Source organism: Chenopodium album, chromosome 7 (genome assembly GCF_948465745.1).
Source record: "Chenopodium album chromosome 7, dcCheAlbu1.1, whole genome shotgun sequence".
Classification (NCBI taxonomy): domain Eukaryota; kingdom Viridiplantae; phylum Streptophyta; class Magnoliopsida; order Caryophyllales; family Amaranthaceae; genus Chenopodium; species Chenopodium album.
Genome location: NC_137840.1, coordinates 22,360,403 through 22,371,718, shown reverse-complemented (window position 1 = coordinate 22,371,718; position 11,316 = coordinate 22,360,403).

Genomic DNA, 11,316 nt, shown 5'->3' with positions numbered 1-11,316 from the left:
CCTCCAGTGCGGGTCACCACGTAGTGCGCGCTTTGGTGGAGTTCTTCTGGGACACCACCAACACCTTTCATTTTCCCTGGGGCGAGATGATGGTCACCCCTACAGACTTCAGTCTCATCACAGGACTGGAGTTCACTTCTGTGCCACTGCCGTTCGACGGTGGGATCAACGTCTTTTCTTCAGAGGTCGAGGATTTGTTGGGGCCGATTGCTATTCGGGCCCGAGCTGAGGTCGAGACGACTCAGTTCAGTGCTAGAGGGATTTGCCGCTCGACGCTGGCAGCGGCTCTTGATGATGATGCGACCACCCGAGAGCAGCGGGTGCGCATCTTTGTGCTGATGTTATTGTCAGGGACATTCTCCCCTGACAAGGGTAGTAGGGCATTGCTTTACTACCTCCCTGCTGTCCGTGATCTCCTCCGGATCGGGACTTATGACTGGGCCAGCTTGGCCTACGCTGATTTTGTTCGTGCGCTGAGGGACTCTTGTCGTCACCGGTCCTTTAGGACGAATGTCGCTTTGTCTGCTTTCTGGAAGGTCGTAGAGGTAAACATTATTCCCTATAAAGTTTAGCCCTATATATTAGTTAGCATTTACTCACGCTTTTAACTTTTTGTAGATCTGGTTCTACGAGTACTTTTTTTCCGTTGCGCCGGCGAGACCATCGCCGAAGGGATATCCGGTGAGCGCCTCTTGGGGCGACCACCATGTGGACATGTCTACTGCACGTGTCCGGAGCCGGATCATCTCGGTACGGCTTTTAGTGTTTATCTTGCTCTTCTGTGGTATTTTAGACATATTCTTGCCTGATTGGTGCTTTTTATAGGGACCTGAGGTAGTATACCGACCGTGGAGCGGTTGGACAGTCCCTAGATTGGCCGCACAGTACTCTGCTGAGCGTCGCTATTTTCTGGGGACCTACAGAGCGGTTATGTATTTAGGAGAGAGAGTTGCTAGACAACACTCTTCTGATGTTTTCGTCGTTCCTGCTCCTCCGCCACGTCATATGTTCGACGAGAGACAGTTGTCGAGCATGGCCGAGGGATCTGGTTCCTTCTGGCGATCCCATGTGATCCTTGGGCGGTGTTATGTTGAGGAGCTACTACCTTTATTAGCTCCAGCCCCTGTACTGGCTGAGGATGTGAGGGTAAGATTCTTAGCTTTTTATTTTTCGCTAAGTACCCCCCAAGTAATACCTTACTGATTTCTTTCTGTTTTATCAGGATGGTCCCGCTGAGTTTGTGCTGCCCCGTATGTCCATTCACTACCAGGGGATATACGGGCCGATCGAGGAGATGATTTCTCCGGCTCCAGAGGGCGAGCGCTTCGTGGAGCGGTCGATTCCTCGCCACCAGACCACTGTAAGCCTAGTTTTAATTCAGAATTTTGTATTCATTTATCATGTATCTTCACTGACTTATTTTTCTGACAGTTCTCACGCGAGGTGGTTTCGGCTATGGTACGATGCATAGATGCCTTCCGGAGCCAGCTCGTCCGGATGAGGAACGCGGCTACCTGTCGTCAGGACGATGTTGTCCGAGAGGTAACCTTTCTTCACTTATTATTTCTGCATTATGGCTTCAGTTTTTTTTTTGCAGGGTCAGCCCATCGCTTCTCACACCCGTACGCGACCTGAGGGGCGGAGAGATCCGGCGAGGTCTAGCTCGAGACGTCGTCATACTTCGTCAGGAGGTAGAGGTGGTTGTTCCGAGGCTGCTCGAGTCGATGTTGCTGAGGGCTCGGGATCTTCTTCTGAGGGTGCTTCTGCTGCACCGGTAGGAGAGGCTACCTCGGCTTTAAGAGGTGGTGGGATGTATGAGGTTGGCTCGTCATCGCAGCAGCCTCCGCGGTCTCAGCCTCAGGTTGATCTTGGCTGGAGTGGTCCTGTCTTGAGTCTTCCTCCTCCTACGGAGACTGGAGCTGGTGCTGAGGCTGGAGGTGGTGGAGAGGTGACTCCTCGTACGGCGCAGTTTTATGGCATGATGGGCCTACGTCCTCCGGTGTCGTAGTCTGTTTCTGTATAAGTATTTATTTTGACTTTTTTATAGAACTTTTGCCTTTGACTCATTATTTAGACACTTTTGTTTTTTTATGTTATCGTAAATTTATTTAATTGTTTATTATTATGTTAGTGTATGGTAGTGTGTGCGAGAGAAGTGTGATACCAATTTTGCGCAAAAATTCTGTCATTTTTATTATTGATGGAGGATATTATCCGACTCTCTCCCCCAAAAAGAAAAAATAAAAAGGAAAAGAAAACGGAAAAAATGCTAGTTTTTTGAAAATTAATATAAAATCCAAAAAAAAAAAAGAAATAAAATAAAATAAATTAAAAATAATTGCGATATTTAATTAATTAAGAAAAAAATATAGAAAAGATATTTAGGAAAACGGGGCCATAAAGTCATTAACCGACTCAAGTTTAATATCAAAAACGCAAACTGAGCACGCGCGGCTGCCCTGATGACTTGGCGCCAGCTGGCGCCAGGCGCTACACTTAGCGTGTGGCGCCAAGCATTGGAGGGTGGCGCCAATGTCGGGGCTTTGACGCCAATTGACGCTGACTCCGTATTTCATTCAGATTAAAATTCTTCACAATTTGTACATAAATAGCCCCCTACTTAGCCGATTCTTCTCATAAATCTAGTGAAAAATTTATTCTCCTCTTTAGAAAAATAATAATTATGTCTTTAGCTACTAAAACCTTCACCCAATACACTCATGAATGGTGTCGATCTCTTAATGCTAGAGAAAGAAAAGAATTAGATTTATTTCACTTGGGGGGAATTTATGGAATCAAAGGGGTAGATCTTGACCTAGACTTCATACAAACCGCTTTAGATTTTTGGAATGTTGATACTCATTGTTTCAGAATAGGGTATGATGAGATTAGCCCTTTGCCAGAGGAATTTGGTGCTATTTTAGGCTTCCCTGCAATAGACCTCGTAGTAATCCCTAGAGTAGATGCATACTATTATAAGGATTTTGAGCGCTTCTTTAATTTGAAGGAAAGGGATTTATCAAAAATAGTAGATGGCAACATAGTTAATTTGAAAGAATTCGCACACCATTATTTTGATAAACCTCTTTCTGAATCTTTTCATATATATAGAAGAAGGGCGTTCTTATTTTTCATTCTTAATGAATTTTTTCTTAGTAGTGTTACAAATAACGAGGGTCAATCAATTATAACCACTGTACTAGAACAAATTGAATATGGGAGAAATCCAATGCCATTGATAGTTGGAGAGACTATGATTAGTCTAGATGAATTGAAAAGGGACCCAAAAGCGCCTCTTCGCGGCTCTCCAATTTTATTACAGGTAGAAAAATAATATAACCTAAGAGGTATTCCGGGAAGTGCTGGCGCTAATACGGGAGGATTTGCGAGATAGGCTTTGATTCTGTCAAAGGCTTTTTGACACTCATCATCCCATATTACTGGTACATTCTTCTTGAGCTTTTTGAAGATTGGTTCACATATCGTTGTCAGTTTTGATATGAACCTACTTATGTATTGCAACCGGCCAATAAATCCTCGAATCTGTTTCTCGGTCTTGGGCAGTGACATCGACATGATTGCTTTAATCTTGGTTGGATCTATCTCTATCCCTCCAGAGCTTATGACGTATCCCAAGAGCTTGCCCGAGGTGACTCCAAAAGCACATTTTGATGGATTCAACCTCATATTATATTTTCTTAGCCTTTCGAAAAATTTCCTTAAGGCTACTTGATGGCCTGGACGGTCCTTTGATTTCACAATCATGTCGTCGACATATACTTCAACTTCTTTGTGCATCATGTCATGGAGTAAGGCAGTTGCTGCGCGTTGGTAAGTAGCACCTGCGTTTTTCAACCCAAATGGCATTACCGTGTAACAGTAAGTGCCCCACGGTGTGATAAAGGTCGTTTTCTCCATGTCTTCTTCTGCCATGAGAATCTGATTGTACCCTACATATCCGTCCATGAATGAGAGAAGCGCGTGATTTGCCGTGTTGTCTACCATAATATCAATGTGTGGCAAAGGGAAGTCGTCCTTTGGACTTTCCTTATTTAGATCTCGATAGTCGACACACATCCTTACCCTTCCGTCTTTCTTTGGAACTGGGACGACGTTGACGACCCATTCAGGGTATTTGGATACGTTGATGAAACCTGCAGTTATTTGTTTTTGAACTTCTTTTATTTTAAGTGCTACGTCGGGTTTCATTCGACGCAACTTTTGTTTTACAGGTTTCATTCCTGGGATTAATGGTATAGTGTGTTGAGCTATCTCTCTGTTAATGCCTGGCATATCTTCATATGACCAAGCAAATACATCGATAAATTCTTTAAGTAAGTTAATTAAATCGGTTTTTTCTTGTTTATTCAACGTTAGTATGATTTTAACTTCTCTTTTATGAGTTGAATCATTCGAGATGTCGACTGTTTCAGTCTCTTCAATTACTGGTGTTTTCTTTTCAAGTGTTTCCATTGCTTTAATAATTTCTTTATCTTTTTCATCGTTAGCTAAGCAATGCTTGTCATCTTGGGTTAGGGAAGAACACGAGAAGTAAGGAGAACGAGAAATATTATTATACTCTGAGATCATTACATCAAAGAGTGATATGTCCTCAGGGACTGGATCACTAACTATCCTAGGAGAAGAAATAGGAAGGGGAGGCATTATTACTAAAGACTTAGAAGATTCTAAAGGGAAAGACTCTGACTCGGACTTTGACTCTGACGACTCTTCGAACATCGGCCCTTTCCCTGTCGTGATTGATATCTTCCTTCCACTCGGAGTAGTCACCTTGATAGTCTTGCGCCACCCTTGCAATGATCCTTTGGCTGGAGTAATTAGCTTCGAGGGGTCGAACTTTTTGCTTTGTAGGACCGTTTGAATGAGTGAGGAGTTATCTTCCTCATAAGCTGGCTCATTCTTTTCTCACCCAAACAGTAATCCCATGACGTTAAAGTCAACGCATGGGGGTGCTTTCTCCTTACGGACGGGAGTTGGGATTTCGTCAGTGAAGTAGCAATCCAAGAAAATCTCGAATCCTGGTTGTCGTATGCCATTTACGACAAATGGCTCGGGAAATTCATGGCATGGATAGTCCTCTCCTTCTTTTATAAACTGACCATTAAGCGTAAGAGGGTACTGATCCATTGGAACTGCTTTCTTTTGAATGCGAGCGTCCATACGTGCTTTCAACTTGTCCTGGGCTCGCTTGAGATCTTTCCGAGTCGGTTCGAAACCAAGTTCGAAAGTATCTAGTTTAGGGAGGCCAGGTGACTCCATCGATTTTTCTATCCCCTTCTTCTTTCCTAAGGTCATCCCAGGGAAGTGTCCTTGTTTCTTCAGCATGGTGTTGATAATCATGTTGGAATGGGGGTCGTGGCAAAGAGATGTCCTTTCATCCTCTTGGATTAAGGAGACTTCTTCGTTAAAGCCCCATAGGTCTTCGTCATCTTCGTCGTGCTCCACATTGATGATTGGATTTTCTATGGATTTAATTCTCATCGGCGAAGCGTCAATAGTGATTGGAATTCCTCCAACTATGGCTTTCACTTGTTGGTGGAGAGATGAAGGGACGACCTTTAGATCATGGAGCCAAGGGCGTCCTAACAACAGATTGAATGAGGCTTTGATGTCTACCACTTGAAAAGTAGTAGCATGTTCTATTGCTCCTGCCGTCACATTTAGGGTTATTTTGCCAAGAACTTGACGGCGAGTATTATCGTAAGCTCTTATTCCTTGTGTGGACGAAGTTAAATCCTCATATCTTATGCCGAGCATCCTCGCAGTCCTAAGTGGACAGACATTGATAGCTGATCCATTGTCTACAAGAGTCATTGGAACATTCATCCTTTTGCAGACTACCATGAGGTTTAACGCCTTGTAGTGTTTGTCACCTTCTGGGGGTAAATCTTTATCAGAGAAGGTGATTAGATTAATCGGACTAGGGAGGTCACTTGTGAGGAAGTTAGCTAGTCCCTCAGGAGTAGGAGTGGTGTCAGAATCTATCCCGATTTTATCCAAGGCATTCATTACAGCCAACCTATGTTCTCGAGATGTTGCCAGGAGCTTCCATACATTCATCTCAACTTTTGTCTTCTTAAACTATTTAACGATGTTGTTGTCTTCGATGATAGGTATGGGAACTTGATGTACAGTAGGCATAGGTTGTGTTGAAACGGGAGGTTGCATTCTCCCGGATCTTGTGAGGACGTCTATTGATGAATCATCTTCAGCCCAAATGTCGTCTGTGGTGTATGATACAGAAGGTGAAGGTCCTACTATGTCCTTTAGGTAGACATCTTCTTCATCACTGTCCCATAATCCATTAACAGTTATGTCCTCTTCTTGTTGAACTTGGATTAATTCCTTTTCATCAATCATTTTCTGCACCAAATCCTTGAATTTAAAACAGTTTTCTAGGGTGTGCCCCCCTGACTGATGGTACTGACAGTAATATCTATCCGTCCTTTTTAATGATTCAAATGGTCTCGGTTCGAGAGGTTTGACCTTGCCACTCTCGGAGAGCATTTCGAACATTTGTGCATATGGGATCCCAATTGGAGTGTAAACTCTATTGCTCTTCTTGGGTTTTTCGGTGACTTGTAAGGGAAAATACTTCGCCTCATAAGTCGTTTTCACCGGTGTGAATTCTCTTTTAGGTTCTTCCTTTAGACATGGAAGTTCATCATATTTCTTGTGAAGTTCGTTCATAACTTTGAGAGCTTCACGTAATAGTTGCGATGCTTCCCTCATAGACAGTGTGAGCAATTGTATGTCCTCCTTGTTTGCTTGTTCTGGAAGGTTATCTCTGACATCAAAAAAGACCTCTTCTCCTCCTTCTTCGACATTGGTTGCTTTGACAGGCTTTATGAGAGATGAGGGGTCAACTTCGTTTTCTTCATCGGTGATAGCCAAAGTATGAGCTAGAGATGCATTGTCAATACTTGGCTTCTTACTGGCAGGGGGCAACGACAGTTTGTTACTGTCAATTAGGTCTTGGATAGCTTCCTTAAGCTTCCAACAGCTTTCAGTAGAATGGCCCCTACCTTGGTAATATTTTAAATGTGCGTTAGGGTTCCAGTTAGCCGACCTCTTCTCAACTGGTGGATCCCCGAATGGTCCAATGGGAGTTATAAGACCTTTTGCATTTAATCGATCAAATGCGGTGTCATAACTCATGCCAATAGGAGTAAAGTTCCTCCTAAATGGTTTCCTTTGTCCTTGGTTGTTCATGGCGAGGACTTCTCCTAGATTAAAGGTGCTAACATTATTTGAGTGGGCGGTTTTGGAAGAAGAAGGATTGTCGTTCTTCTTTCCTTTCCATCCACTGTTGGAGCTATTGTTGGCAGCTTTAGATTTAACCAAGTCATCTTCAATATTGATCCCAATATCATAAACAGCCTTAAAGGTATGAAGGTTATTTTGATATTTAAGATGTTTGGAATATTTTTCTTGGAGGTTTTTAATGAACATTCTCACGGACTCTTTTTCACTTGGTACCTCGATCATTTTAGCTGAGGTTTCTCTCCACTTGTTAAAGAAAGAAGTGAAGCCTTCATTCTCTTTCTGTTTGAGGATTTCAATTTATCTAAGGTCAGTTTCGACTTGAATGTTGCATTTGTACCTATCAACGAAAGCGTTTGCTATGGATTCCCAGGTAGAGGTCTTTTCTTTTTCGAGAGAAAAGAACCATTGTTGGCAAACGGTCTCGAGAGATAGTGAGAACAGAGAAGGGAAGACTTTCTTATCGATACCCTTGATACTCATTATTGTTTCAAACGCTCTTAAATGAAAGTAAGGGTTGTCAATTGCCCTAAATTTTGGGATGTCGTTGGCGCTGAACTTTTGTGGAAGAAGATCTTTATCCAACGAGACCCCTTGGGATGTGAGTTTCTGAAAGTTGTAGTCGCTGGACAACTTGCTTAGGCTCTCTTTCATGAGGTCCATTTGTTGTTGTTTCATGGGATCATTGATCTTAAGTGCGAGAAGCTTCAGTGTCTCAGTTACAATAGCCAGTTGGTTCTTGAGATCATTGACTTCTTCTTGAGTTGCCATTATAACTCTTGCTTTCCTCTTGCGGCTATAGGTTTGTCTAAAAGTTGGACTTGTACGAAGAGGTTATCTTTGATTAATCGTCCTTCCTTTCTTGACCACGCGCTGTAAATTAAGCCAATTTGCGTTTTAATTACTTGACTCGAATCAACTTGACTTTATGGTTTTTTAAAAAAAGGTATGCATATTTTTGGCAACAATAATGTACATATTTTTAGGGAACTAAGTATTATTATTTATTGGAGGATTATTATCCGACCTACCCCCCTTAAAAAAAATGACGAAAAAAGCGCGCACACAAGACTCTCTTAATCATGGTCAAAACATGTGTATTGGTGTGTGCATTGAGTGTAAGTGACATGCTTGGACTCTTGTGTAAGACCATGGGACTTAGTGCCTAAACTCGAACATTGATTCAACTAAGCATTATTGTCAGCAAAATTAACCAAATTAAACAGAAAACTGATTAATTAGACATTAGGTGATGACTCGACAAATGATCCGAACTGTCGGCCAAGAGACAGGACTGGCGTCGCACTATGGTGGTTGGCGCCAGACAATTTAGTTAATGTCTGGCGCTACGCACTATAATGTGGCGCTACAGCTCAGACTTTGGCGCCAATATTGGAACTTCGGTCTGGGACTGTTTTCGGTATTATTAGTCAACTGGGGTATGCCTAAAGTCGTACTAGGTCAATTCCGATTAAAAAAAATAATGGACTTTATTGACTCGAATTAATTAATTAATTAATTAGGCAAAGTTCTTTAAGTCATTAATTTTAGTCTCAACACAAATCAACAAACGGTTAAGAGAAACATAGGATATATATGCACAACAAATAATGCACAATTAGTCAAGTAGGTACAATATGATGCAATGAGTTCGCAACCTAACCATGGCTCTAGTTCTCTAAAGTTCAGGATATGGTTTAGTCAAATAGGGTCCATGGTTAATTGTCCAGATGCACCGCGCGGAAGCCTAACCGTGAAGGGTTGGCACGAGTGGATGGGACACCGCGAGTTTTAGAAAAAACTCGCTTCCATGGTTTGGTGAATTCAACATCTCGGATGTACCCTTTGTTGCACGGAGCGTTCAATCGGGTAGATGGAGCATGAATTCCCAGAGGGTTATGTCCATATGTAGAACACATATGGGTTTCAGAAAAGTGAGAAAAAATTCAATCAGGAAGTAGGATCGAGCAAACAATACGAAAAACCGGTCGAAATTAGAACGCATATTTCTGGCTCGGTATTGGGGGAAATTGGCGCCAGCAAACAGAGATTGGCGCCAACTTTTAACTGTAGCGCCTGGCGCCAATACTGGCGTCTGGCGCTACAGCTAAAAGTTTGGCGCCAAGCTCTGGCCCCTGACGCTACTTCCCACATGCCTCAGCAGCTTTCTGTGCTCGATAAAATCTTCCAGTTTCGCGCGGTGTTATTTCATTCCTAGTTGTGAAAGACACTTCTCAAATTTCCTACGTGTAAAATCCTATCTTTTTTACTCATTACGGATGGTCTTTCCAATGAGAACTTTTTTATGCATATGACAATAATGTTAATCAAAATTACGCACATGAAATACTTAGAACTTTTCGAGTCTCATCCACTCATTCTAAATCATTGCCGAAACAAATTCAGGAATTAAAATAGAAATCCTCCCCAGCGGAGTCGCCAAAAAACTGTAGGGAATAATTTCAAGCCTTAAATCCCACTAGCTCGAACCCCACTGTGATCATACACTAAAGTACGGTGGCGTCCAAAAGGGAAGAAGACAGAGCAAAAGAGTCGCCAACAAGTTTTTTAGGGAACTTGTAAACCGTTCATAGGATGAAGGTTACACCCCTTAACGATCCAAGAGATCGTCAACTTCATAAGGTCATGAACCAAATAAGGGTCCGGGGATGAAGATACAAATCTAACCTAAAAGAGATTGAACCTACCCTAATAACAGGCTTCTACTTTATTCTGATCGTATTCATGTGCGCTTTTTAACTAACATACAATCAATAGGATTAACCCTAAACCTGTTTAATCTATGTTGGTTGAATATTAATGCACAAATAAACTATTATTGGCGATCACTTGAATTATAATCACAATTAACCTAACAAGATTATTAATTATCTTATTAAGCGCGATTACAAGTACCAATTCCCTTTAAACATGCATAAAAGGTGATCAAGCAATAAAAATAAATATAATCAAGCAACATAATAAAAAATCAACATCATGAATAATAATTATAAATAAAATAATCATCATCAAAATAAATAACAATAATATTCACAATCATCATAAATTATAACAATTATAATCATAATCATGTTAATGTTAAAGCATAATAAGAGTAAGATCCTAGGCATGATACTAACAAGATTAATAACAAACCCTAACATGTCACTAAGCAACAAAAATCAAAGCTTTAGCCCTAACATGATACTAACATGAATTAATATTAGGAAGAACATAGGAAGCATCATAACAATCATATTTAATATTAAAATTAACCTAGACATGATACTAGGAACATCATAACAACAATATAAACATGATGTCTACATCATAATATCAATAAATCAATTAAAGCACTTACTTTGATGCCTCGTACCTCTTTCTAATAACAAAATACACACGTTAGTAACTTCAAGGAAAAATAATAATCAAAGCAATTAAATTAAATAACTGAAAGAGAGATTTGGGACCAAACCCTCAGAAATTAAAACTTTTCACGTCTAGGGCGAAGGCAACTTCGAATATGTCTAAGTGTTTCTAGATCTTGTGAATGCGGAATTTTGTATTAAAAAGCAAGAAAGAATTGAAGAAAGAAAAGAATGCTAAAGAATTAATGTTTGTTGAGAATTGATGAATGAGAGATGTAGATGATGAATGATTGTAGATGAATGAATTGTGAATGAAAGCTTGCGAATGAAGAGAATTCCTTAGAATTGGTGAATGAAAGCTTGCGAATGAAGAGAATTCCTTAGAATTGGTGAATGAAAGCTTGCGAATGAAGAGAATTCCTTAGAATTGGTGAATGAAAACGGAGTTTTCGATACGATATTTATAGAGAAAATCATCTAAAAAAGAAAATTTAACAAAACAGAGTCTGGCGATCGCAAAACAGGATTGGCGCCAACCCTGGCTAGCTGGCGCCAGGCACCGGTGGCTAGCGCCAGGCGCCAAGCCTGGTTCCAGGCGCCAAGGCCTGGGGTTGGACGCCAAACTGGATTTCAACGCGTTTTCGAAAATCCGATAAATTTCCCG